Genomic DNA, 5,063 nt, shown 5'->3' with positions numbered 1-5,063 from the left:
TCCAGTAGTTACTAAAATATCGCAGTTTTCGTATTTCTGAAAATTACTGTTATATGGGAAGTAGGCGTGGTTATTGGGCGATTTTAAAAATTTTCGGCCATTTGGTATGTTGTGGCAAGGCTAACAACTGTGCCAAGTTTGGAAGAAATTGGTGCAGCGGTTACCAAGATATACACATGTAACCATAAGTGGGCGTGGCTACGCCCATTTTCCAAAAATTTTTAATATTCTTATTTTTCGTCTAAAACTTATTATAAATATCAATTTTGAGTGAATAATCTCCAGTAGTTACTAAAATATCGCAGTTTTCGTATTTCTGAAAATTACCGTTATATGGGAAGTAGGCGTGGTTATTGAGCGATTTTAAAAATTTTCGGCCATTTGGTATGTTGTGCCAAGCTTAACAACTGTGCCAAGTTTGGAAGAAATTGGTGCAGCGGTTACCAAGATATACACATGTAACCATAAGTGGGCGTGGCTACGCCTATTTTCAAAAATTTTTAATATTCTTATTTTTCGTCTAAAACTTATTATAAATATCAATTTTTAGTGAATAATCTCCAGTAGTTACTAAAATATCGCAGTTTTCATATTTCTGGAAATTACCGTTATATGGGAAGTGGGCGTGGTTAAAGTCCGATTTCGCCCATTTTCAATACCAACCTACCTTGGATTAAGGGAAACCTACATACCAAATTTCGTTGAGATATCTCAATTTTTGCTCGAGTTATCGTGTACACGGACGGACGGACAGACGGACGGACAGACAGACATGGCTTAATCAATTTCTTTTTTCATCCTGATCATTTATGTATACATTTGTCTATATATATCTCGATTCGTTTTAGCTGTTACAAACAACCGTTATGTGAACAAAATTAATATACCCTTGTGCACAAGTGCGCTCGGGTATAATGAAGAGCCATTGAAATCTATGGAAGTTTTAGCGACTTTTGTTTCGGAAAGCGTGGAATAAATTAATAGGGCTATTCGCGATCCGGTGCAAATGGCCTAGCATCATTGCATTGCAAATTTGTATTGCAAATTATTTGCAATACAAAAACAAAATACACTCATTTGCATTTGTCATGGCTTGGCAAATTTGCAATACCGAAAATCCATAGCATAAAAATGCTATGCATTGCATTCATAAACAAAACCAAAGCTGATGCACAAAAATTGTTTTGCAAAAGCTTTGCCATGACAGTTTAATAAAGGTCGCTCACAATCCATGGCATATTTCTGCAATTGCATAAATTTGTCAGTTCTTATGCACCGAATCGCGAATAGCCCTAATATGTTTGCCACTTAGCGCTAAAACATGTTTTGCATTCCAAGCCAGTACATAATTTTACTCTTATTTATATAAGTATGTAAATTTCCAGCCAAAGTATGAAAAACGCAAACAAAAATTAAGAAGAGGAGATAAAATATCTATCAAGTAAATTCAACTTTAAATTGAAGTATTTAGTAGTATTTTTATTTCATGCCAATTTCAATAAATTTTTTTCTCTTCAAAGGCCTAGTTCTAAAATGTAACGAATATATTGATAAATTGAAAGAAGGGCAAGCAAAGTGAGCCTCGAACTTTTATGGAAAGTTGAAGATAAGGCACTGTACTTTCCTATTAATTCGGTTGAACGCTTATAAGAAATTGAAAGCAACATGGCAGAAAATGGTAATACTTTTGTAAGATATTTAATTCGATTGTTTTAGACTCACACAAATCAGTTCAAATATGTTTTCTACTTTATTTCTTCTTTCAGAAATCAACGATTAACTCCATTTTACGGGAAAGTGCTGACATTATTCAAATTTTTCAATGGGCATAAAAGGCAAAAAAAGCCACGCAAATTTCAATTATATTCTGTTCGGTAAGTACCTATATATTCTGTTTTTGGCCCCAAGCACACGGTCTCACTGAGAAAATAGGTAAGTACATTTCGAGGTAAACCATGTTTTCTTTCAGTTTTTAGTACCAAATTGTCATCATGACCAATGTCATCTACTAGTAAAGCACAAAATGAACACCTCCGACGACACATTGCGTTGTCAGTGGCAAAATAACGGGCAGCCGAAGTTATAAGGCGACCACGCCTTTGTTAAAGTAAGTGAGATTCGGCAGGGAAGTGGTAAGGACCGTCGGGTGAAGTGCAAAACCTTACCAACAACTTACACTTCACCCGGGGGTCCTTACCACTTCACTGACGATTCTTCCTTACTTTAACAAAGACGTGACCGCCTTTGTAAGTAGGAATTTGGAATGTACATTTGGTATCAGACATACTTCTGAGCCGCTTTACAAAGTAAGTTACGTAGAGTGCAGAGCAGTCGCTCGGAGTAGTTCGGCGCTTGGAAAAAAAGTAAATGCGCCTGGGCCACACTGGCGAAGTGAAACTTACGTTACGTATGTCTTTTTCTCATAAACAATATACATAAATATGTACATACATACATTCATCTGCTTTTGCTTAAGGTTATATTTTTTATCGTTTTTCTATCTAGATCCCTACCTCTACTCCTGTTCGTTCGAATTAAATTTAGTTTATTCTGTTTTCCTTTATATTAATTTTTATCTTTACCCTCTATCGATAACAAAATCGATAGTAACACCTAACAAAATATCGATAACAAAACCGATAAAAATATTGATAGCAAAATCCATGACAAATTCTATATCTTTAAAATATAAATCTATAAAAATATCGACAACAAATCGATGAATCTATAAATATCGATAAAAAGTCGATAAACATCGGTAATAAAATCGATAGATATCGATAAATATCGATAACAAAATTCATAACAAAATCTATAAATATCGATAACAAAATCGATAAATATGGACAACAAAATCGATAAATATCGATAAGAAAATCGATAACAAAATCGTCAAATATCGATAAAAAAATCGATGAATCTATAAATATCGATAAAAAATCGATAAATATCGATAATAAAATCGATAGATATTGATAACAAAATCAATAAATATCGATAAAAAAATTCATAACAAAATCTATAAATGTCGATGAGTATAGGTAACAATATCGATAAATATCGATATCAAACTCGATTAATATCGATAACAAAATCGATAAATATCGATATCAAACTCGATAAATATCGATAACAAAATCGATAAATATCGATATCAAACTCGATAAATATCGATAACAAAATCGATAAATATCGATAACCAATTCGATTAATATCGCTAACAAAGTCGATAAATATCGATAGCAAAATCGATGAATACCGATAACAAAATCGGTAAATAATGATAACAAAATCGATAAATATCGATAACAAAACCGATAAAAATATCGATTATTTTATCGATAAGTCTCGAGAATCCCGAAAATCTCTAAAATCCCAAAATAGTTCCCAGATTGAGTCTCTGTGTCTCTCACTATAACCTTTCCTCTTTAAGTACCTTTATTTTAATCTTTCTTCCCCTATCTTCATCTTTACTTTTATCGGTATCCTCATCCTCCTCTTTGTCTTTACTTTTATGTTTATCATTTTGTATTCATCTACAATTCCCCTTCACATTTGCCGTTATATAAGTAAAGTGTTTAAATTAACTTGGTCTTCGTTTTTGCCTATATCTTTACGCATCTTTGTTTTTATTTTTATTTTTACCTTTGCTTTATCCGTATCTTTATCCACATATGTACGTACTCTTCTTTACTTTCATTCTTGTATTGGTCTATTTCTAAGTGTTATTCTTTAACCTTTTATTAGCAAATTTTTGTTAAATTAATACCATATGCATACGCACAAGAAGTACTTGTTTCAGCCCCAACCATTTCCGTTGCATCATTTCCGTTGAATTTGCCAATTTACTGCCAACCAACCAACCGCCGCTAAAGAAGTTTCACTTCAATAACTTTGGCTGCGCGTTATTTTGCAACTGACAACGTACTGCGTCATCGGGGGTGTTCATTTTGTGTTTTACTAGTAGATTGCACTGGTCATGATAACAATTTTTCTATTAAAGACTGAAAGAAAACATGGCTTACCTCGTAAGGTGCTTACATATTTTGCCAGTGGGATATATGCCACGAAAATATACATACATATGTACATATGTATATTTATAACTTATTTCAGATTGCCTTGAAAAAGACGACCCATTCCACCCATTGGAAATTTGCCAATGATATAGAGATGGCAATTAAAATGGCCAAGATTCGCTGTTACAAGCACGAATTCGACGAGACGCAGAGATCCAGCAGCAGTAAACGTTGTTGTATGTTTTACTTTTTACATAACTTGAAGAATGAATTAACTTAAATATTCGTTTTGATGCTACTTTTGTTTATATATATAAAAATATGAATATATGTGGTTGTAATGAATGTAAAAACTAATGGCCTTATTCATACAGGTAAAGTAGCTTTAAAAAATGTTTTTAAACTGAAAAATATATGAAAACTTCATTTTATAAAGTTCTTTAAACCTATTATATTATTTATGAATAAGTTATACAAAGTTTACAATGTATGTATAATTAAATGCATCCGGAAAAATACATATAAAAAATCATTACGAAAGTTAAAACAAAGTATATTTTTTCCTCTACATCGTAATGCAAAACAGAATGCCACACATTTTTGGACATCTACGCGGGGGAAAAAATGCGATTTTGAATGTGAAAACCGCCCTACTAATAATTATTTTTTGATTACTTTGCATAACCTTTACCCACTGGGTACATGCATACGTAAATAGATATGTGAATGTAGATGATCAAATTAAGAAATTATCACGTACAAAACCGCATGCTCGTTTTAAACTCATCAGGACATCTTGTTATAGGTATTTATTTGCAGCGTGACGCCATGACAACGAAGAACACGTAGAAACATGTATGTATGTATGTATTTACTCGCATACATGCGCATACATACATTCATATATATGTACATATGTACATATTCGAACTGCGGTGTTCATGGGCGTCGCTACCGAGCCCCGGCCCCCCTAACATTTGAAATTTACCCTCTATAAAATATACAATACTAAGAAATGGCAGCTGAAAGCAATATTCTTGCCCG

At 33.0% G+C, this 5,063-nt stretch overlaps 1 long non-coding RNA gene across 1 annotated transcript; it reads left to right on the top strand.

Annotated features, from left to right (window-relative positions):
• The first annotated feature begins 1,545 nt into the window (after positions 1-1,545).
• LOC118739799 lies at positions 1,546-4,374 on the top strand. Its single transcript, XR_004993050.1, has 3 exons — positions 1,546-1,678; positions 1,767-1,874; positions 4,117-4,374. It is a non-coding gene; the product is annotated as an uncharacterized LOC118739799 (long non-coding RNA).
• The last annotated feature ends 689 nt before the right edge of the window (positions 4,375-5,063 follow it).

Source organism: Rhagoletis pomonella, unplaced genomic scaffold (genome assembly GCF_013731165.1).
Source record: "Rhagoletis pomonella isolate Grant_MI unplaced genomic scaffold, Rhpom_1.0 Rhpom_scaffold_00005, whole genome shotgun sequence".
NCBI lineage: Eukaryota > Metazoa > Arthropoda > Insecta > Diptera > Tephritidae > Rhagoletis > Rhagoletis pomonella.
Note: the sequence above shows the minus strand (reverse complement) of the source record. Positions and strands in the feature narration are given on the sequence as shown.